This window comes from Dermochelys coriacea, chromosome 8, assembly GCF_009764565.3.
Source record: "Dermochelys coriacea isolate rDerCor1 chromosome 8, rDerCor1.pri.v4, whole genome shotgun sequence".
Lineage (NCBI taxonomy): Eukaryota > Metazoa > Chordata > Testudines > Dermochelyidae > Dermochelys > Dermochelys coriacea.
In genome coordinates this window covers 71,077,088-71,101,919 of record NC_050075.1, presented here as the reverse complement: position 1 = coordinate 71,101,919, position 24,832 = coordinate 71,077,088, and the positions used below count along the sequence as shown (strand labels likewise).

At 40.2% G+C, this 24,832-nt stretch overlaps 2 long non-coding RNA genes across 2 annotated transcripts; both read left to right on the top strand.

Annotated features, from left to right (window-relative positions):
• Positions 1-1,058: 1,058 nt before the first annotated feature.
• LOC122455566 lies at positions 1,059-10,057 on the top strand. The gene is made up of 5 exons (XR_006273846.1): positions 1,059-1,101; positions 4,043-4,072; positions 5,654-5,689; positions 6,557-6,598; positions 10,024-10,057. It is a non-coding gene; the product is annotated as an uncharacterized LOC122455566 (long non-coding RNA).
• A 323-nt stretch (positions 10,058-10,380) lies between these two features.
• Positions 10,381-24,809, top strand: LOC122455564. Its single transcript, XR_006273841.1, has 8 exons — positions 10,381-10,808; positions 18,528-18,572; positions 19,431-19,472; positions 19,954-19,995; positions 21,237-21,278; positions 21,497-21,532; positions 22,915-22,944; positions 23,706-24,809. It is a non-coding gene; the product is annotated as an uncharacterized LOC122455564 (long non-coding RNA).
• The last annotated feature ends 23 nt before the right edge of the window (positions 24,810-24,832 follow it).

The following is a 24,832-nucleotide window of genomic DNA, read 5'->3' as shown; positions in this document are numbered from 1 at the left end:
GTAAGCATGGTTTTTTTCTTCTGTATTTATAATTTCATGCTATTATGAGTATAGATCTTATGCCTGGTTTCTTCCATATGGAAGGATGTCCATGATCCCTGCAGAACCAGTGGGACCGATCTGTATGGAAGTGGCATAGGATTCTGGGTGGATTGTTGTTAGGAGGTGGAATGGAGCTTCACCTGAAAATTTTCATTACACTAGATAAAATGATCAAAGGACAGATACTATGCATCCTTATAATGCCTAGGCAGAGAGGGTGAGGGAACATAAAGGCTCGTCCCCAACCTATCATGGCCCACATAAAGGCAAGGCAGAGTTCCAGTTTGTTCAAGGGCAGCTCTATCCCTATTCACATTGCAAATGCACAAGGTGGGAAGGGGACAGGGCAGGGAAGAGGCAGCAGCAAGGCTCCAACCCCCCCTCAAGCACCAACAAGCTGAGCGCTGTGGCACTGTCAGCCACAAAGCACTGTAGTAGCAGATACGCTAAGGCTCTGTCTACACTGTGAGCTAGGGTGTGATTCCCAGTTCACGTAGACATACTTGTGCTAGCTCTCATCATGTGGCAACACAGGCTAGCTGGGCCAAGTACAACCCCACCTGAACCCTGTAGGGTACATACTCAGTATGACTAGCCTGTGCCACTGCTCACCACTGCCTGTGCTACCATGGCTATGCTTCTATTTTTAGCACACTAGCTCAATGAGAGCTGGTGTGAGAATGTCTACATGAGCTTGGAATCACAACCCTAGAATTAAACATACCCTAATTTAAACTAGGAACCTGCCTGTCCCTTTGCCAGCCTGTTTCCTGAGATCTGCAGAGCATATATAAGCCACATCTGAGGATCTAGCCAGAATTATAGCCAGTTTTTTTTTAGTTTCAAAGAATCTCTAGAGCAAACCTTTCCATAGTGTTGTGTGGTGGAAATGGGGAGACAAACTCAAGTTTCACTTGCTCCTTCACTCCCTTAATCAGGGAAGTACAAATCATTCTTTTCCTGAAACTGTATTTCATTTAAACAAGCCCAATTAAATAGACTCTGGTTTCTTTACAGATCTTGGCCAATTCTGGATATGGCAGCATTATCCATGCACAAGTAAGCACGCTTTCCTGATTGTGTTTAGAGTTTTATCCCAACATGTCTCTAAGTGAACTGAATGCTTATTCAGCTCCAGTGGATTAGTTGAATGGGAGCCTTAATTGAAAATGGACAAACTATGGACAGAGAGCTAGGACATGTCTAAGATTATCTGACAGTGGTCTCGGCAAGTCAGGGATGCTATAAATTAGTGACTCACGACTATGCCATTATTTTCAGTAACAATACAATACGGAAACCTTTGATTCTTTAGTGCTCTCAATATCTACATGACCTTAACCATCTAGGCCTGCTTATCTTCCAAGGCCAGATCATAAGGTGGTGTAAACTAGCAAAGCTCCACTGGAGTCCATGAAGATGGATTGATTTGTACTAGCTGAGGATCTGGCCCTCCATTTTATTCAGCATTAAAAAGATTTTGCAGGTTACAAGTCACAATTGTAACCTGAAAGTTTACAAGCTCTTTTACATGGTAATAACTAGTTTCTGATTTCTCTGCAGAGTTCTTCCTCATATGAGATGAAAGTCCATACTCAAATAAGCATTTTCCCCTCTGTACTTATAATTTTGTCTCAGCATGTTTCTTTGTAACTGAACAATTAATTAATTAGCAATTAGATTATGTCCATTACTTTTATTGAAGAGTTACATCATACTTTTATATCCTACAAGGAGATAAATGGCTTCTCGATTATACATAATCTTACCCACAAGGCAAATAGTCACCTGCCCTCTACTCTTCTTCCCTATTATAATCAGCAAGGCCATGGGCCAGATTGTCAGTTTCAATGAAGCAGCTACACCAGTTTACACAAGCTGAGAATCTGGCTCAGTGTGTTTATGACTTTCATGGCAAAAAACAGTTATTTTAAAGATATTTTATACACAGTTACGGATTTGCCAGCCCAGTATGGAGTGAGATCCCTCCATGATTTTTTTCCCCTACTTTGGCGCTATAAATGGTCACTAGAGTAGAATGTTTGGTTTTTGAAATGCTTTTAAACAACGTTGTTGTAAAGTGAAGAAGATATGTCTCATAATTTCACATGATTTTTATTTTAAAGTTGTATACCATGGCTTTTCCTTTTAAAAAAAAAAAACTGTAATTAAATGTTTGCATTTTGCATTTGGCCATGGCAAATCTGTATTAAGACAAATCTGTGTTTGGTGAACAGGATTATTTGGACCCCTTGGAAGTACTATAAAATCAAACAGAACTTATTCTATAAAATGACATTTTCTCTGAGAATATGACAACTGGCACTAGATAGAGTGGTAGAATAACAGGAGGGAAAACTGAACCTCATCTGGTTTTTCATACCACAAGTATAGTATGGTTTCTTTTCTTGAAACAATATACTATTTGAACAGTTCCTCATCAAAAAGAAATTGGTTTCTGGGCTCTTTATAGAGTGGACACTGTTTCTCGGGCAGCAGCAATATTAATGTATCATATTAAGAACTTTGCCATTGACTTGAGCAGGAACAGTAGAATTTTGAAACTGCTTCCCAAATATTTTAGCCATTGTTTAATTCTAGGTTTCCCAGAACTTTTTGGATTTATTTATGATTTTTTTTCTGAAAAATCATCTTTATGATCCCTAATAGATGTGTGTAAAATGTCAGGGCCCCAAAACATCCTTTATCCATATTTTTGTGTGTGATAAGTAGAGGCAAATCCATATATTCCACTCAGTAGAGGACATAGTACACTTTCTCTTTGGAAATATTGCATACATAACCAAAATTATCTTGCTGAAAGACTACATTTTCTTACTTAGAAAGAACCCCCACATGAAGTCTTCCCAGAGATGTCCTTTGTACAAACAGTACACTCTTTTAATAAACCCTGTTTCCAGGTGATTTCTGGTTTCTTGTAAAGAGCTCACAAAAAAGCCAGTCCTATGGCCGAGTAAGCCTCTCCCACCACAGTTTTGCTTCAATGTGCTGCTTTCTAACTAAACATGTGCTTACCATTTGATTATGGCTAATAGTCATGGTTGTTGGAGCCTTGCTTAAAGAGCCTTGCTTAAATAAATGTGATTAAAAATTGAGAGAGGTGAGTGAGATTCTTTGTAAAAGCTCATCTAGCTTGCCAGTTTGGGATTCTCATGTCACGTAGAGCCAATATGGCCAGCACATCACCTTCTAGTGTATGTAGAATGACGCAGTACATTACTTTGCCCCCAGTAAGCCTAACATAGTAGATGTTGCAGGAAGAGAGGACATGGCCAAAACACTGCTGTGTTCTATCAATTGCCAACTATGGAACAGTCCCTTGGGGAGATTCAGGTGTTGTCTATACTAGATCTGACACTATCACCAGTGTGTTAGAATAGACAGTACTCACCCATTTTTACCACAGTTTACTGATGTGGTGATACAACCACGTGTGCCTGTTCTACAGTAGTGCATCATCTGGTACTAGCAGGAGGGCAGCACATCCCACTGGGAGTAACATATGAAAATTTCTACTGTGGACATGGCTACAGTGGAGTCTTCTCCCTCCTCTAGTCTTTCCCTCTCACGTATAGGCAAATAAAAATAGGTGTCTTTTGAGCAAGCAGTAAAAAATTCAACATACAAACCCATTTACAAAGAAATAAATGGTTTCTTCACAAGGTTGTCTTCATCACAGAGCGGCAGTATCTTTGGCCAGGTAACCACCTTACAAACAAACAGAGCCTATTTGACTAAAAATATTACATTTCTCAAAATGAAAATTGTCTTCGTATTCAGTTTATTTAATATTTGGAGGAACCCCACCCATACTAAACCAATCCATAGTGCAGGGTGGATGAACAAAGGGAGGCAAACATGGAACTTCCTGTGGTCCGTCACTCCACCAAACAATTTATAAGTTTCTTTTCTTGAAACAGTGTTGTATTTAAACAATCTATTTTACAAGGAAATGACTAGGTTTCCGGTTGCTTTACAGGGTGGACAAAGAGTCAATCCTTGTGATAGAGTGAGTATTCTTCCCTTCCCTACTTCCTCCCACTGTACTTGTGTTTTTACCTAACTTGCCTCTTGGTCTAACTCGCAACAAAACATTTATTTACTACTTCCATTAATTGTTGTGTAGCATTACTATGGCTAAAGCAATAGAGAGATCTAGAGGATGATGGTGGCTACTTAAATGATAAGTAGAGGGTCTTCCTTTTTTATGAAGTAATAACAATATCCTGGGTTGAGTAAACTCTGAGGTTGAAAACCAAGGTGTATAGAAAGAAAACAACTCCTTGGCCAGAGGTGGAGTTTACTAGCCATCATATGATTTATTACCAAGTTGAAAGGTTGTCCAATTATAATTATTTATTACACTGACATTTTTAATTTATTTTTAAGTTTCAATTAAATAGAACAAAAATTACAGATAAACCGGGCTGTAAAACTGCTGAGACACAAATTGTTTAAAAATTAATTTCCTCCTCCATGTTCATACTTACTTATTTTTTTCTTATCCAGATCAGTAAGGCATTTCTCCACAGTATAACTCTAATATGTGTGTTTACATTGCATTGCAAGACTGAATTGGGGCACTCGAAAGACTGGAATTCCCTCACTATTTAAAAAAGAAAAAATAGAGACGAGAGTAGTTGGCCCATTAGGGAGAAGACTGTTATCCAAATGTTGGATATGTCCCATGAGGAGTGACTTCAGGGTATGAAGTTTTCTATGTGGAAACCATGTGTACCAAGGGGAAAATTTTCAAAGGAACATGGAATAGTTAGACTCACATCTTTTATTGAGAGTCAGTGGTCACCTTACTCTTATTTTTGCCTTTAAAAAATCTGTCCCAAAGTCCTCTTGGCACACAGGTTTGAAATTTTTAGCCAAAGTAAGACAGCTACAGAAAAGTGGCCTGATTTTCCAGAGACATGAGTGGTAGCTCCTGTAGACATGAGTGGTTGCTAGAGATGCTCATCACCTCTGAAAGTCATCAGTTTTACTTAGATGCCTATAATATGGATTTGGAGGTGACACACAGATTGGAAAATATTGGCCTTAGTACTTAGGTGCCACATTTGCAATTTACACAGGACTTTGTGCAGAGCTAGACCACCATAGGGAGATTTTGGGAATTGTGCAGAAATTGTGCCTCCTAGAGCCCCCAGGGCTACAAACTACCCAAAGTGGGCCTGGAGAGAGGAGTGCAACTTGGGGCCATACCTGCTTCCCCTCTCTACACACCAGCCAGTGTCAAAGCGCTCTGATTGTGACAAAATCCCCCTGGCAGTTTCTTCTAGATTGGTATGGCTTGGCAGTGCCCTTCATATAGGCCAATGTATAATTCACTAATTTGGCCCATAATTATCCTGGGTAATTTTGGTTTTGGTGTTTTTTTTTTAAACTTTCCTAAAACCTTCATTTTAGACCTGTCATTTAGTGTCCAGTGGTGATCAATAGGGACAAAATAAGGACTAGGCAACTCTCTGCAGGCTCTCCCCTCACTGAGTAGATAAATACAAATCATTTCTTTTGCTGAGATACAGTTGTATTCAAACAACCCTGCTTACATAGAAGTAACTGTTGGGTTTCTTTACAGGGTTCATCCTCCTACAACATCATTATCTGTAAACTGGTAAGCACAATCTTACCACTGTGTTTAAAAATTTGTCCTGATGTGCCTCTTACGGTAACCAGAGATGTAGGGCTAGATTCTGGATGGTCCTTACACAGGCATAGGGATGGGTGGGGGGTGGGGTGGGAAGAGTTTTGAAGAATTACCGCAGAAAGAATTACCAGTATTGCAGCCCATTCACACAGGGGAACACTGTACCCTGAAGGGGCAGATAGAAGGGAGAATAGTTAACCATAGCTCTGCCCTCCCCATGGTGGGACATGTGTATGATGTACCACTTTAAAGGGGTGTAGCAGTTTGCACCTCACCCACTGCACTGGAGAAGTGTGGGAAACTTTATGAGACAGAATGTGTCTTCACTGCTCCCTATCAATGGTGAAAAGTAAAATAGGGGCTTATCCAACACTGTTAACTCAAGCAAAACTCTCATCAGGTTAATATTCTGGAAAAACACTTCAGATTCCTCTGTAGTTAAATAACCTGTGTATATACATTTGTCTGATTTTCCTAGGAGATGCTATTAGCTCAGATTGACACCTAAAGGATGATCATTGAATGTACACACACCTGGATACATCAATGTTCATTAGAATTTGCCTCTTCTATGCCTCTGTATAGATTCAAGGCAACTCTGGAGATTTGAGTACCATTCGGTAAATGGTGCTCTTTCACCAGATATGACCCTTTCGCAGGAGTATACTCTCAACTTTCCATAATGTAGCCTAATGGAACAGAGGCAAAGCTTGTACCCTTCTCTATATATTCCTTCCACCATCCAGATAAATACAGATGGGTTTCTTTTCCTGAGACAGTATGGCATGTAAAGCCTTTTCACAACAAAATTACTGATTTATTGTTTCTTTACAGAGTCATTCTTCTACCTCACAAAACAGCAAAACCAATGGCCAAGTATGTACTTTTATATCCATTCTATGGGGTTTTTTTTGTGTTTTTTGTTTTGTTTTGCTTTTAAGCACGGAAAGCTTCTAAGCAGCCATAATCTTAAAACACAGATTTGGTATATTGGTACCATTGGTGGTGGGAGAGCTGTAAAGTATAAAAAAATAAAATAATAATAATAATTTTTTTTACAACTACAGCAATCAGATTTGTTTTCTGTGAATATTCTAGCAAAGCATGTGTGTTTGTGGAGAGCCAACACAAATGGTCCAAAGTCAAATAAAGAGCCATTGGGTTGACTGCAATTATTTGTGTTATTCTTAAGCAAGAGCAGAAGGATGCTGTGTAATTACTGACAATCAACTCTACATTAGTTAGCAGATGTATCCATGCAGTGCATAAATCCCTTTATGGTGATTTGCTTCTCTCAGAATTCAGTATATACAGATCAATAACAGCTAGGACCTCCACCGTTACTGTCTAACATTATTAATTTAATCTTAACTTAGATATGTATTCAAGTTGCTGATATAATTATCATATAATTAATTAAAAACCAAGGAACCATTTTTCACATCTCTGCTTATTCAGACTGTCCTCTTTTTACTCCTGTCTTTACTCCTAACTTTGTTTATTATTGAATAATTCTGGAACAGTTTCCACTTCCTCTATTTCTTTTTCTTTCTTCTTTTTGGCCTCTCCCAGTTTTTCCCAAATTAATTTCAGACAAGCACATTTTAAAAAGGAAACACACCTATTTTCATTAGGGTCACTATTGTTTAGGGAAGCTTTCATATAGTTTCCAACTCTTTTGCAATTTTAGTCATGTCCTCTGTTATTCAAATGCCAAGAATCATTCATAGTTAGATTCTTTCTTAAATGTTGTACGGACGCGATCATGTGGTTTATCTTTTCACAAAGAAATAACAGGCTTCTTTAGAGAAATCAGTCCTCCTCACAAAGTCAGGTAAACCATATATATTTTTCTCTCAACTTTTTACCCTGAATGTTGCTTGCAGTAGTTGAGCACTCGTAAGAAAACTTACGAGCTCAGACCAGCATCTAAAGGATGGTCATTCCATTGATGGGATCATGGATACCTCATACCTCATTTAAGGCTCAGGTGCACTTAACTACACAGACTCCATATATTCACATGGAATTATGAATACAATTTTAAATGAACAGTGCTCTTCTATCTGAAAATCAAACTGTCTCTGTGTGCTCAAAACACAACATAACATCACTTTAGCTTCTGTAGGTCCCATATTAAATCAGTGGAATGGCGTCAAAGGTCACTAATACAATGTTCTCCACCTGTTCCTTTTGTCTCACAAGTAGGAAATACCAACAGATGTCCCTTGCACAAATAGTACAGTATTCAAATATGCTTTTTTTTTTACAATGAAATAAATGGCTTCTGCTTCCTTCACTGGGTCAGTCCACTATCTCACAGGGCAACCAAATAATCTCACAGAGCAGCCAAGTAAGCAATCTTTTCTCCTTAGTTATCTTCTGAGTAATCAATCGCTTCCCTACTGATTGGATTATGTCCTCTAGTGTTGGCATAATTTGTTGTTGCAGGGTTAAATTACTGTAGTTAATAGAGAGAGAGAGAGGGCTGATGGCAGGGGATACAGAATGCAGAAATGCTGTTTGCAACGGGTCCAAACTAGAATTGTCACAATATAGGCAAATCACTGCACGCTTCTTCACTAGTGCCCTGAAATGATGTCAAAATTTATGGACCAAATTCTCTACTGGGGTAAATTGGCACCACTCTATTGAAGTTAATAGTGCTATGACAATTTATATCAGCATAGAATTTGGCCTTATTTGTCTGTATCAAACATGACTTCCTTGGCTTCTTGTTTCTTCCTGTTGAATGGCGTTCAAAGATGCTAGCAGTGCATTTTCACCAGGAGAGCAGAGATAGCTTGTGAGCTTTGGAGCAAGTGGTGCAGAGCAGAAGAAAAAAAAAAGGCTGATCCAATGAATAACCTACCAGGGCATGTGAAGCTGGTCCCTGAAGTATATATGTGGACTGGAGGAGAGTTAACTGAAGAGTGCTCTAAAACTGTTGCAAGCTAACTTCTCCATGTTGGCCCTGCTGGCACACTCTAGATCAGTGGTTCTCAACCTATTTACCATTGTGGGCCACTTTGCTCTCTATATGTTATGTGGGCTGCATCCACATAATATATACGTACTATCTACATATATGGTATTGCCCTGAGGATGTCACATGGACTGCAGCTGTGTGCTGATTGGGCCACAAGCGGCCCATGGACCATGGATTGAGAACCACTGCTCTAAAGGATACCTAGAGCATGTTAACATAGTCCTCATTGAAAGGAGACTACATCAATAAGAACCAGGAACATTTTAGTCCCCCAGCAGGATTTAACATGGGTCAGTAAGATATGAACACTTTAGTGACACAGTATAGTCACTGCAGCTTGTGACTTGGGAAGTGAATCCAGTATCCCAAACCCCACTGAAAATCAGAGTTGGCTTCACCTTTGGTTAGACCTTAACTACACATGTGCCAGAGGAGTGGTGGTGGAGAATACCTTGCTACTAAATACGAATTACAAACACCACAAATCTGTAGCAGGCTTCTGGGGGGGGAGGGGAGAGTGATAGCTCAGTAGTTTAGAGCATTGGCCTCCTAAACCCAGGATTGTGAGTTCAATCCTTGAGGGGGCCATTTAGGGATCTGGGGCAAAAATTGGGGATTGGTCCTGCTTTGAGCAGGGGCTTGGACTAGATGACCTCCTGAGGTCCCTTCCAACCCTGATATTCTATGATTCTTAGATATGCTGTGTTTGCAATTTGTATTTAGTCACATGTATGCACTCTCTTTCGCTCTCTCTAACATACACTCTATATGTGTGAACTTGCATACTTCACTGGGACAGTGTCCCCAATGCCCTCTATACTTTTCTGCAATGGCAGCTTGTGTAACATCTGTTTTCAGTGTATTCACAAATAAGGGCGAGGGGTGGAATTTTCAGTCAACTGAGTAACTTAGGACCCTGACTCACATTTTCAAGACTTATTTAGACACTTAAGAGCCTAAATCCCATTGACTTTCAATGAGATTTAAGCTCCTAAAGTAACCTGAGTCTCTTTTGAAAATAGGAGTTAGTTTCCTAAGTCACTCAAGTGCTTCTGAAAATTGTAACCCAGGTCCAAACCCCATTGCAGTCAAAGTCTTTCCATTGACTTCTATGGACATTGGATGAGGCCCTAAATGTATAAGTACCTTCTTCACTTTCATTTTGAAAGGTAAATCTTTCCATAGTGTAGGATGGCAAGGGAGGTAAGTTGGAGAACTTACTATCGTCTGGTGCTTCACTCCTTCAGACAGAACCCTGTTTGAAACATTATTTCTACAATGAAAATAAATCATTGGGATTTTTTTTTTCCAGCAGGGTGGATCGTCTTCTTCCGGTGTCAGTACGGGTTGTGGAGAGGTAAGTCCCTTTCCTCTGTATATGTGGAGATTTGTCTCAATTTGCTATTTAGTATTAAAACATTTTGTTATAAATTGGATTGTGCCCATTAACTGAAGTAGGAGCTTTTTGTTTCCATTGTTCTGCCTAAAATTATACAGTGCAGAGAACCAGAGAGACTGACATTGGCTACTGTACTGAACAGCAATGGCCTCAGTTAGACACTAGTATATAAATAATAGATACAGTTAATGACCCATCCATTTTGAGAATAATCATTAACCATATAGTTCATAAATACCTGAATTCGGATTCTCTACACTCCTCTAAAATCACAAACAAACACAGCCATGTGTGAATATGTCTCAATTAAATGTTGCTTCTTTTAACACAATTACAATCAGAGATACTCTCTCAGGCTGACTCCTCAAGAATGAGAGTTGAATTAGTAGTTTCCTGGTCAAAGACCACGCTTCGTTAGAATTCTATTCCCCTATGTGGACACTTGAAATGACCTCCGGTCCAATAACTCTGTATTGAATAGTGACAACCTGGCTATGTGAGGAGAAAAAGGGAGTCAAATATGAGGTCAAAGTAGCGATAGCGAAACTAGGTAAAAGTATATAGTGAAGTTAATCATGAAAAAGAGAGGTTGAGATTAGAAGCTTCAGGAGGAAGGATAAGTTGTTTTGCAAGGAAATGAATGGTTTGGGTGTCTTTTTACCCAGGGCACTTCATACGACAGCAATCCCTGCCACCAGGTGAGTAACCTTTCTCCATTGTTTTTAAGGTTAGCTTTCAACTGCTTCTTAGTAATGGAATGTGTCGTTGTAAATTTAATTTCTTGTTCTCAAATGGTGGAACGGTGCTGCAAACAATTTCTCTGAAAAGTGTGTACAAACCTCATTAGAGAATTTGACTCTGCCACTAAACTGCCTAAGTGATTTAAGGCAAAATCTGAAGAACACCTAACTTACTTGGCAGTTTCTTTTTAACTTAATTAAATTGTAGATCCAGATCATCCACCTCTCCCACCTGTAGGAGGAGGTGTGGGGAAGGATGTAGGTGGGGGATCCTTTCACAGCGATCCCACTCCCCAACTCCAACGTTGCCCCTTTGAGGCAGTGAGGTTTGGCCCCTCTGCTGGACCCAAACCCAAAAACTTAGCTGTGTTTCTGGCTCCCTGTCAGTGTGACTACACTGAAGCCATACCCAACAGTATTTTTATATTTTGAAAGTCATTTTAAGCACAAGAAGAGAGGGACCCTCAATGTGCTGGGTGCTGGTGAAGCAGTTCCTCAGCACCAGAGATCTGAAAGACAAGTGACCACAGAATAGAACATTAGCAAAGACAGAGAATTCCAGGGCCCTGTATTGGGAGGGTATTGTGTCCCCTAGTGGGGAGAGCACTAGCTCACAATTCCCCTTGTGGCTCATGTCTGTGATCAGGAATCCAGGCTCTCTCGGTCCACCAGGTTCCAACCCGGGGCCCCGGGACTGTTAGTTCAGGCATGCAGCCGGGGAAAGAGTATCACCAACCCTGTTCCCTGGATCACTACCTACCATATTCAGTCTCATTGGAGGCCCAATGTGGGCCCAACTGTCAATTCACAACATGCCCTCAATTGAAAGGGGTCCAGGAGCTCAACTCCTTCACCCATGGGCAGATGTTCTGCTTTCTCTCTGGAGCTGGCCTGCAGCTCCCTATTGAGGTTTGTTCCAGGCAGCATGGGACTTCTGCTGTCCCCTGACAGGAACTACCTGTCTACTCCCTTGCACTGACCACCCCGACTGACCTGTATTGCACCCTTTTAAGCTCCACTTACTGCATGGAAATTTATTCCAGCATGCCTCTTGGTACTGGAACATTTCACTGTAATTTGCATTGTATCCATTAGCTGTTGTGTGGGAATTTTTGTTGAAGGATGAAGTTGTATAGAAAATTAGAGGTTGAATTACATTATTTGCTACTAGAGAGACAAGGTGGATGATGTAATATCTTTTACTGGACCAACTTCTGTTGGTGGAAGAAACTTTTGAGCTTCACAGAGTTCTTCTTCAGAAAAGGTAAATGTTGTGTATTTGGTTGTTGTGGTAATAGAACCTTGTTATTGCTATGGCAACTGAGTTAGATTATCAGGGGATAGCCCAGCCAGTTTTTGGCTGGTTTTGATTAGTTCAATGTGTGGCAATAAATGGCGGCGTTTAAGGTTTACAGCTTTGCCTCAAGTGATTTCTTCCTAAAACTGCTGCCCCCAAAGATACAATGAAGTGGCAACGAGGATGGGATTCCTGTGCTGCCCCAGCAACAAAAGGAAGTAGAAGTCAAGGTACAAAAAAACAACAACAAAACCTTTTTGCTGTTGGAAGGGGGTGAGAACTGGCTTGTTTGCACTGACTGTGCAATCTGAAACTAAAACCATGGCTACACTTATGGGGCCGCTGGAACCTTTTGAGGAGACTATAGCGCAATGGCACATATATACTGAGTGTTTTGAGCTTTTTGTTATTGCAAATGACATTACAGAAGAGAAGACGGTGCCAATATTCTTAAGTGTTGTAGGGGCTAAGACTTACTCCCTGCTACGCAGCTTACTACACCCTGTTAAGCCTGATTCCAAATCTTACAGTGACACTGTGGAAATCTTGGGGTCCCATTTTTATCCAAAACCATTGGTAACTGACAAAAGATATAGGTTCCACAAAAGAGACCAAAAAGAAGATGAAACAGTTGTACAATTTGTAGCAACTTTGAAAAGGCTTGAGGAACACTGTGAATTTAAGGAGATGTTAAATGATGCCCTACGTGACAGGGTAGTGTGTGGCCTGCACAGTGAAGCTATACGGAAGTGCCTATTGACAGAGGCTCAGCTTACCTTACAGAAAGCTGTTGATATTGCAGTCTCCATGGAACTGGCTACAAAGGAGGCGCAATACATGGGTGCATCCCCTAGGATGCATAAGGTGTCACAAGAACCTATCCACAAAACTATGGAGAGTCAGGAATGTAACTGCTGTGATAAGCCGGGTCACCATTCATCGGAATGTTGGTGTAAGGACCTGGTGTGTTGACACTGTGGAAAAAAGGGACACATTGAGTGTGCCTGTAAACAAAAGAAAAAGAAGTCTGTGGCCTGGCCCGCCAAAAAGGGAAACCTGCATACCCTCGAGCAGATGCAGGATGACCAAGGAGACACCTCATCACAAGAAGTGCCACTGTACGTTTTGTCTTTGGCAGTGGGCTCACATGAATACTGGGTAACCCCGTTGTTGGACGGCAAACCTATACGCATGGAACTGGACACCGGTGCAGCCGTCTCGCTGGTCTCCAAGGCTATGTATAAAGAAAAGCTACAGCATCTTCTGCTTAAGGCAATAAAAACTGTTCTGAAGACAGGTTTCAGAGTAGCAGCCGTGTTAGTCTGTATTTGCAAAAAAGAAAAGGAGTACTTGTGGCACCTTAGAGACTAACAAATTTATTTGAGCATAAGCTTTCGTGAGCTACAGCTCACTTCATCGGATGCATTCGGTGGAAAATACAGTGGGGAGATTTATATACACACACAGAGAACATGAAACAATGAGTTTTATCATACACACTGTAAAGAGAGTGATCACTTAAGATGAGCTATTACCAGCAGGAAGGAGAGGGGGAAGGAGAAAAACCTTTTGTGGTGATAATCAAGGTGGGCCATTTCCAGCAGTTAACAAGAACGTCTGAGGAACAGTGAGGGGTGGGGTGGGCGGGAGAAATAACATGGGGAAATAGTTTTACTTTATGTAATGACTCATCCACTCCCAGTCTCTATTCAAGACTAAGTTAATTGTATCCAGTTTGCAAATTAATTCCAATTCAGCAGTCTCTCGTTGGAGTCTGGTTTTGAAGTTTTTTTGTTGAAGGATAGCCACTCTCAGGTTCTCAAAAACCAGTCGGAGAACACTTCAATCTCTCCGGTCACACGATTACAGACCTGAGTGAAGTGAGCTGTAGCTCACGAAAGCTTATGCTCAAATAAATTTGTTAGTCTCTAAGGTGCCACAAGTATTCCTTTTCTTTTTTGTTCTGAAGACGTATATGGGAGAAGCTATGCCCATGTTGGGCACTATTGATGTTAAGGTGGAGCTCAATGGACAGGCAGTTAAATTGCCACCGTTTGTGGTCAGAGGTAATTACCCAGCGTTAATGGGTAGGTCTTGGCTTAGGAAGATTCAGCTGAACTGGGCAGAAGTGCACTGAATGACTAAAGAAGAAACTGGTCTGACCGCTATACTAAGGAAACATGCTGCTGTTTTTGGAGAGGATCTGGGAAGTATGAAGGGAATTACTGTGACATTGAACATTAAACCTGACAGTCAACCAAAATATCTGAAAGCCAGAACTGTGCCATATGCATCAGGCCAAAAGTTGAAGCAGACCTGGAGCACCTGGTCACAAATGGAGTCCTACCAGTTACCCTTAGTCCAGGGGCAACTCCTATCATTCCAACAGTGAAGAAAAATGGCTCCCTCTGGATTTGTGGTGATTTTAAAGTCACTGTCAACCCGGTGTTGTGTGCAGAGCAATACCCGCTTCCCTGCATCGATGACCACTTCGCGGGCCTGACTGGGGACAAAAGTTCAGTAAGATTGATCTGAGTCAAGCATATTTACAGATGCATGTCGATGAAAAGTCCCAAGAGCTGTTGACTATTGTGACACATAAAAGGCTTTATCGATACTGTCACCTACCCTTCGGAATAATGTCTGCTCCCGCCTTGTTCCAGAGGGCTATGGACCAGATCTTGTGTGGCTTGCCAGGAGTCCAGTGCTAACTGGACGACATCTTGGTCACTGCACAAAATGAGGAGGATCACCTAAAGAATTTAGAGGCTACCCTACAAAGACTGGAAGAGTATGGCCTACGAGTCTGCAAAGACAAGTGTGAATTCTTCCAGCCCTCTGTTGAATATTTTGAGACACATTATTGATACTATGGGTCTTTGTAAAGCCTTTACAAAAGTTAAGGCTATTGTTGAGGCTCCCCCTCCTCGAAATGTTAGCCTGCTTTGCTCGTTTTTAGGACTATTGAACTATTATGGAAAGTTCATCTCACGGTTAGCCACATTGCTAAAACCACTTCACGAACTCCTTGGGCAGAACAAGGCCTGGAAGTGGACTGAAGCCTGTGATGTTGCATTTAACGAAGCTAAGGGTGCATTGCTAAATTCTGAAGTTCTAACGCACTTTGATCCATCCTTGCCCCTACAATTGGCCTGCGATGCCACCTTTATGGAGTGGGAGCGGTCGTGTCACCCATTATGCCTTTGGGAGAAGAGAGACCTATTGCTTTTGCTTCACATACTCTAAGCAAAGCTGAAACTAACTATGCCCAAATTGAACGTGAAGCATTGGGAATTGTTTTTGGAATTCGGAAGTTTCATCAGTACCTGTTTGGGTGGAAGTTTACTTTTTTCACAGACCATCGACCTCTGACTTCAATTTTGGGATCTCACACAGGCATTTCCCAATTAGCTGCTAGTCGTATGAAATGTCGGGTATTGTTGCTTTCAGTGCACACATATGAAATCAAATATCGGAAATCTACTCTGCACGGCAATGCGGATGGTCTCTCAAGGTTGCCTTTGCCAGTCAAACATCAAGATATTGCCCAGAAGGAAATCTTTTACTTTGAACAGGTACAGAATACACCCGTCACCCATACTTAAGTAAAGAAGGCAACTCGCATTGACCCAGTATTATCCCAAGTTATGGACCTGGTGATGCATGGAACATCTCGACGAACCTCTCCGGTCTCACCCGACCTTGTTACCTACATGTCCAGGAGGACAGAGTTATCGATCCAATCTGGTTGTTTGTTGTGCAGGAGACATATCATTATCCCACCACCACTGAGATCACAGATGTAAGAACAGCTACATTCTGGTTACTGTGGAATAGTGCACATGAAGGAAATTGCACGAAGCTATTTTTAGTGGCCTGGATAGGACAGTGCTATTGAAGAGAGGGAAAGAGCTTGTATGTCATGTCCGGATGTGAGGAATGTACCCCAGTGGGCACCCCTACACCCATGGGACAGGCCTGAAAACCCATGGCCACGTATTCACGTTGACTTCGCTGGCTCCCTTGAGGAAAGCATGTTCTTAGTGGTGGTAGATGCCCATTCTAAATGGCCAGAAGTCTCTATAATGCAGTCCACTACTGCAGAGAGTACTATCCAAAAACTACAGGGACTCTTTAGTCGTTTCAGTCTGCCAGAACAACTTGTGAGTGACAACAGACCGCAGTTCGTCTCTCAAGAGTTTCAAAATTTTATGAAGGCAAATGGGATACACCACATCACTTCAGCACCATATCATCCATCCACCAATGGATTAGCTCAAAGATTTGTGCAGACAATGAAACAAGCTTTGAAATCAGCAAGGGGACAATTATCCATTCAAAAGCGTCTGGACACCTTTTTACTATCCTACAGAAGCACACCTCATGCTACGACCCAGGCATCCCCGGCCTTTCTAATGATGGGACGACAGCTGCGCGCTTGCTTTGATCTGCTGAAACCTTCTGAACCCCAACAAATTGTGCAATGTCAGCAGCATGATCAAGTCATCAGGCGTGCACCCAGAGCAAAAGACCGAACCTTTAGCCTGGGACAGCCAGTTTTGGCTCGGAATTATACTTCTGGAGCTAAATGGATCCCTGCTATGGTCATCGCTCAAACAGGACCTGTTTCCTATACAGTCTGGACTGCAAAGGATCTCACCTGGCAGTGACATGTAGATCAGCTGTTGCCCAGTCATACCAGTCCTCAAGACACATCTTCAGTTGAGTTGCCTGACTTCATCGTTTCTGGCAAGACACCTGTTCCTGACTGTCCCCTTCCATTACTGCCAGCGGCTGAGATACCCCCCTGCCCGGAACGAGCTGATACCACATTCTCACCCATTCATGCTACGAACCCTGAGCCCATTATCAGCCCTGCATCCAAGATAGACACTTTCGGGTGCAACAACACCAGAAGTCCGCCGTAATCCACCTGGAGACAGAAGGCCTCCTCAGTGGCTGGATCTTTAGCTAGTGCAAACCCACAGTTACGGGGCAAAATAATCCCTGGGGTTTAGCGGGGAACAGAAGCAGTCTACCCTCCTTCTCTAGTTTAGTGTTTGTTTTATTTAGGGGATGTTCTTAGTAAGAAGGGGAGGAATATGTTGTGTATTTGGTTGTTGTGGTAGTAGAACCTTCTTGTTGCTATGGCAACTGAGTTAGATTATTTGGGGAAAGCCCAGCCACTTTTGGCTGGTTTTGGTTAGTTCAGTGTGTGGCAATAAATGGCTGCTTTTAAGGTTTAAAGCTCTCTGTGTCTCAAGTAATTTCTTCCTAAAACTGCTGCCCCTAAGGATACAACAGTAAACATTGTCACAGCTATATACAAGGTGGAACAGACTGTTAAGCATAAGAGGTTAACATGTGTTGCAGGAGATCACATAAAATGAAGTGGGCAGTTAACACCTCTGCAGTCCTAGAACACAGGAGAGTTAGTAGGTTACAAATTGTTGTAATGAGCCATAAAATCAGTAAACAAACTATAACATAAGAACATAAAATCCTGAGCTCAATGAAGTCAATGGCAAAACTTCCATTGACCTCAGTGGGGCCAGGATTTCACCCATCCTTTGTTATACATTTTGTATTTCCCTATAGTTAGAAAAGTCATCTTGCTGACTGACCCAGGTATGCGCCATTGTCAGTTTTGGCATTCCAAGGAGATATTACTATTGTCGATCAGAGTTCCTCCTCAAGGATGAATGTTGACCATCTTGGAACCTTCACTTCAGACCATTCATTAAAATTACCCTTCTTGAAGCTTCCATGTTCACGTGTGACAAAGTCATGGCCATTCACTATATTAATGCAATAGAAGGACATGGAGTGCTCCATTCTCCATGCCATCCACTTAAACAGAATTTTTACTGAAAAGTGATACTTTCTGTGGAGACTGTTCAAAATTGGGCATATGAGGGCAGTGTGGAGCATTTAAAAAGGGATGTTTATTGCTCCACAGTATTTACCTTTTTACTATTTTCAGTTTACATTTAAGTCACATAATCATCAAATCAGCAGTGTTCACCATTCCCTAATCCTTCCTTCCCCTAAATAAATATCAATAGGATTCTTTTCCTTAACAAAATCATAGTGAACCAATCCCTTTTACTAAGAAATAATTGACTTTTGGTTTACTTCAAAGGCTGGATCATTGTCCTCTCAGAGCTATGGCAGTAGCTAGGGAAATAGCTCTTCATTTTGCTTGTTAAGGTCTTATTTTACTCCTCATCACAAACCTTAGTTTTTAGGGACTCTTTATGCTATCAAAGCTTTCTATCTGTGTGACCTTAATTTCCAAGCTACAGCCCCCAAAATCTAGTCCATTGTATTTAAGCAATCCATTTTTATGAGGAAATAACTGATTTCAGATGTCTTTACAGGGTTCACAAAGTAATTCAGGCAGCAGTAGCAGTGCTTGTGGTCAGGTGAGTACTTTTTTCTCCAGTGTGTCTAAGTTTTTGTCCCAACTTTCCTCTGAGTACATGAGCACTAATGTACTTGTCATTCTATATACGCTCACCTAATTTTCACCTTTCATTCAGCGGTAAAGACTACTAGCCAGGGTCACTTCTGTTTCTAGACTACTTTTTTCCTTAGGCCCTAGCACAGTGCTGCAGTGTTTTCACTGAAAACACCAAAGAGAAAAATGTCTCTAAATCCCCCCAAAAAACTCATGATAACATTTGAATTGATATTTCTAAACAATTATATGTGTGACAACACTTGTATTATATGATCTTTAACGTTTATTTAACCATGGTCAAATGAAACCCTACTGGGCCATTAGTGTGGTGTATGGATTTTTTTTTACTGTTCATTTGATCGTTTACATAAAGACTGAAGCTATTTGAAATTATATTGATCTGTATTGACCCCCTCAACCAGCTTTCAATGCTGCTGCACAGTTGTTCAAAATACATAATACTTTTTAGCACCATGCAATAATTCAATTTTTAGTAATCATATAGTACTCAAGCCCATGTACTCTGACTGAATACTTCCCTGAGAACTCACACTCCATATGCACACAGCACATGGGCACATCAAACTCTTGTGTCACCCAGAGTTATCATTCATTTAAATCTACATATATGCCATTTAAAAAAAAATAGTTCTCTTATGGCTGCATTTACCCCATCAGGGCTCTGCTCTTGGGCTTCCACCTAGTGGAAGCCAGGGTAAATCTGGGCAGAATCTGTCCCAGGGAATTTTACCTTTGTGTAGGTGAATGGACTATCTTGTTACTTCTACAAGACAATAACTATCTTCTGGTTTTTTCACAGAGTTCATCCAATTGTGCAGGCAGCAAGACTATCGTTGCCCGGGTAAGCATACTTTCTTCATCATATTTAGGGGATTTTCTCTAGTATGCCTCTAAGAAAATGAACACTTGGTTTATTTACTTGAAGAGTAATTTTATTGTAAAGAGAGTTAGTTTTCGGAGAAGGCCTGATCTTGTAAGGTCCTGCTGCGGGGTTTGGGACACCCTTAATTTACATTCATCTTGCAGAATTGGGACATACTGAAATTAGTGGACATTAAACTGGAATAGAATTATTTCATTCAAACAGTGCTCAGGAACGCTGTACAGTTGTTGCACTCAACAAACATGGGAGGTGTGGACCTGGGAATTATGTACAAATAAGCCTTTATATTATAATTATGTATTATACCATTTAATTTATAGGCCAAAAGATCTTTGGATATCAGAACAAATAAAAATATAGTCCAAAATGAGGCATTGTGCCTGAGTGTACATGTCAAAATTTTCATGGGTTACTAGCTCATTTCATTGTCTTTTTACAGGATACAGTTCATGCTCTAAGCAGAAGCAGTTATAATGGACAGGTAAAGCAATACCTGTCATTTTTTCCCAGAATTTTGTCTCAGAGTAAAGCTGTTGTATTGCTAGCAGTTTTGAGGGTAGACATATGCTAAAGCTATGTCTACAGTACCACATATGCTGGGAAAATGTATGTTGTTCAGAGTTGTGAATATTCCACCCCCTAGCTGTCACCTAAACTAGTGGCTAGAGAAAGAGTACAAGGTCACTGGACCATATTCACCTGTTTCCATAAGATGTCTCCTGACAAGTAGTAGTTTTTCAGGATAAAAGACCCAAGGTGATATACGCCAAGAGAGTAGTATTCAGAGTCTCTTTTATGTGATGAACCCTCAGAACAGAATAAATATTGTTAATGACACAAAAAGCTCAGAGGCAGATCCATCCAGTGGAGACAGAGCACTTCCTGCTACAAGTGCATTGTAGATAGAATGTTATGTGTGTGCATATGCGTGGAGAACCCAATATGCACAATTGGCAAACAAGAATGCAAATCTGGCTTCTAAACCAGTATAGAACTACATTTTGGGGGAAATCTTCTTGTAAAATGATGGTGGTATAATTGTTCTCCCGGGGAAATTACTCATTTTTGTTTTCTTTACAGAATGAATCCTCTAGCACAAACAGCAGTAGTGCCAATGTCGAGGTAATAACACATTCTCTACTGAATTTAAAGTCTCCCCCCAAAGAGCTTCCTAGTGAATAAACATTCAAGTTTCAGAAATTACCTCCACTTGTGTTGTACAGTGAACATGGTTACATAGGAATTGAAGTTATTTGATGATGAACTGATTTGGAATGTCACCTTCTGATCAGATCTAAACTCCTACAGGAGTTCTCATCTTCCTTAGAATCTCCATCCTTCGTACTTCCACAGCTGATAAAAGCCTGTCTAATTATTATACTTACTCCATCGCTGGACATGAACTGTCTTTCATTTTGGCTATTGTTCAAAGAGAACTTTTAACAGAAAAACAATCATTCATTTCTCCTCCTGTTGTGGTGTAAACCAATCAACATCCACTGAACTTAAATTTTCAAAGAACCTTCATGTAAAGACTGCATAGTGTAAATTGCTGGAGTGAAGTAATACGAAAGAGACTGTGCATTCTCTGCTTACCCTACGCTTCACTAAGCAGTTAAGCACCGACTGGGGTCTTCTATTTTTTTTTTTAACCTTGAATGAAGTATGGCACTTAATCAAGTCTTTTCACAAGAAATTGACTCATTTCTGGTTTCTTTAAAGGGTGGAGCATTTATCTCATTCAACAATGCTTCCAATAGCCAGGTAAGACTACTTTAGGTTTCTCACTCTAGTTTAATGTGTTGTTCTAAGGTAGGGTTGTGGAATGAAGGGAAACACAATAGTGTTTTCACTCTCCTCTATTTTTGTTTTCATTCCATTAAGCAGGAAAGTACAAATAAAGTAAATATCTGTTCCTAAAACTGGACTATAGTTAAAGACGATCTTTTAAACTAAAATAACTGGTTTGTACCTCTTTACAGGGATTACCTTCAGGAGAAAATCAGTCTGGTGGAGATGTAAGTCCTGTTTTCCCCATAGTATTTACCACTTTCTTCCAGAAAAGTGAAAATAATAGATATCATTTGTATATCAGTTGTGCTGTGAGAAATATGTTCAAGAATTACTTTACTCTGAATAAAAAAAATACATGAAAATACTGGATGTTACTACTCTGCAATGGAGTAGTAGCACAAATGCTGCACTTCACAACGGGGAGCCATTACAGTAAATCAACACATGTGTAGCATAATGTAGTTCTCTCTCTCTCTCTCTCTCTCTCTCTCTCTCTCGCGCAAACTAGTCATGCATAATCACCAGAGGGTTTCCCATATGATGCAGGCACACTCCAGGTCTACATGCTCAGTCTGTAGGCACCATCTTTTCATATAATAATAGAGTTGTAGTTAGAACTTTATATTCCTGGTATCAGTCTAAGTGCCTAAAATACAAAGGCTGCAGCACACTCATGAGAAGATACTCCGAGGCATGGCCGTTTTTTGAACGGCACCTATAGTTGTGGCATGGGATATTTCATTGAAGACTTCCTTCAGTTTCAAACCATAACGATATTATAGTAATCCCCTATAAGAAATCACATCTGACAGAAAATTCAGTCTCATTCAACAACTTCCTTTTTCATTAATCAGAATGAAATAGCTTGGTCTCCTTGCAGAAAAAAAAATAGTGGCTGCTGTTTTGAAAATACTTGGGCTTTTAATCTTATTGTAGCCAGACTTTTGTGCTATGTATTAAGACCACATAGCTTATAGTAGTTGGCTCATGTAATGGTGGAATTCATACCAGTGCAGAGGGCCAGCACAAATAAATTTTAGGTTGCTTTTCCTCACAGACCTATAATCACAGAAGTTTTTTTAAAACACATTATACTTTGTTTACACTTTTGTCTGCTAGACTGAAGCAGTTATGAAATTTCTATTCTTCGTGTAGATACTTACAGATTATGATCAAATCATCCCTTAACCGTATCTCTTTTGATATCTATTTAGTTTGAGCACCTCGAGTCTTTCACTCTAAGGCATGTTTTCTAATCTTTTTAACCAGTCTCATGCCTCTTCTCTGAACCCTCTCAAAGTTTTTCAACATCCTTCTTGAATTGTGGACACCAGGCCTGTGTATAACTGAGCTAAGGTAGCTGAATGAAAGGAAACAAAATAAATGTTCTTTCATTTCATTTAGCAAGGATTTTTAGATAAAGTAGGTGACTCTGATTCACGGCTCCATTTTGTCCCATTTTATGTCCATGCAACTTTGTCTTTGTGAGATTACAGCAGTTTCAAACCACTTTCTCAGAATAGAGAGTCAAACCCTCATACCATAATTTAAAAACCATTTTACATGTGGGGGGAAATAACTGTTTCCATTTTTTTTTTTAAAACAGGGCTCACCTTCCTCAGAAGATGGATACAGAGTAAGCACTCTTCCCTTATAGCTTTTACTGTTTTCTTCCAATATGCAGCTTACATTGAAAATATGGATATCATTTTGATTAGGGCTGTTTGTGATATGAGGGATCTATAAGAGTTCCTTTAGTCCATACAAATATCTAAGAATATTGGACATTATAGTGAACTATAATAGCCTCATCAAATTTGAATAGAAGTATACAAAATACTGAATTTCCACTGTATTGCTTCGATTCAGCCTACCACTTAGAAACTGAATGTGTGGTTATTATTTAGATTTGGTCTAATAATTGGAATATTTCATTATTCAGAATCATCTGCCTTTAAAGGACCAGTATTTCTTTTTCAGTGCCAGGTAACTGAACACAGCACCCCATTGAAACCCAGCATAAATGAACACAACTCTACAGGAATCTCTGGCATGCACCTCCTTAAACCAAGTCTGAATTTGGTGCACAGATTCTGAGTTCTATAGACAAATCAAAAAGGCGAACTGTCATGCATACTCCTCCCGTACAGTTGTTGTTGTTTTTTTACCCCACCGCATAAAGTTATTTATGTAATATACTGACTAGCCAGGACTTCTACCCAAACCACACAGTCAACATTTATTAATGAGAACAGATAAGTAGTGCAGTTCTCTGGAATTTACCATGCTTTGAGAATCACAATGAATAAAATTGTTCTTTGCTTCAGATTTATCAAATTGTTCCTCATTGCCTGGATGTTTCTGAGAATGAATAACATGTCTTTCTGTTCTTTGTAGAGCTCTGCTGGGAAACAGAACAGCCCTGCCCTTTTGCTGCTATTCAGTGTTTTGAGTGCCTTTGCCATCTCTTCTTCAGTTGTGCCCAAGTGAACATGTGAAGATGTGACTGGAGACCACAAAGTGTATTCTGTAATAACAGATTAATTTTCTGTATAAAATTCTAGTCAACATTGAATATATAATTTGTTGGTTTGTTGTAATGTCATTATGTATGGTTAATATGCCACGCTTTTGATTAGTTCTACCTTTTTTAGTTTACAGTATATGCTGGTTTATTTTTCAGTATTTTAGACATCACTTGAAAAGGAGATATTGTGCCCTAACTATATGAATTTTTATTTCTAACTGATGTGATGAATACTTGATTTGAATCTGATCTAGTTGTAAATCCATCACTCAGATATCTGGAACCACATAGCTATTAACCGGGGTGGGGGGAATTGCAGATTGTCATGTTTGAAAGCTGAAGGCTCTCACTCGTCATTACATAAAATAAAGCCAATCCTGTAATTTGTATAAAAAGGCCTCAATGGAACAGAAAAGCAGTGTTGGACTATTACTCTTAATCTATTATAGTAATTAAACTAGAACAAAGTATAAATCTTGCAATGCAGAAATTTCTTATTGCAGTGAAACTTTTGGATATTTCACCTCTTCCATAAAAGGCCATTGAAGGCAGACATTCTGATACTTAAAATAGAACACCATGTTTCTAGACCAGTGGTTTTTAACCTTTTTTCATTTGCAGACCTCTAAAAAAAATTTCAAATTGGAGGTGTAGATCCTTTGGAAATCTTAGACATAGTCTGTGGACCACAGGTTGAAAACCACAGATCTGGACACACTCCACCTAAAGCTTTAGTAGAGAGTGTAGCCCAGAAGAGGCTATGGAAGGCTAATAACCTTGGAACTGGTGAAAACCCACCCAACTCGGGGAATGTTTGATAATTACTCTGGCTACTGAAACTGCTAGTATCTCTGTATCAGTTCTCTTTCAGCAAGTATTTTGCCTAAACTACGAGACCTGATTTATTGTCAAATTTAATCTCAAGAATGATATTGAGATCCATAAAATAGTATTGCTGTGCAGCAGACATAGTCCGAGAGAAACATCATCTTTGACT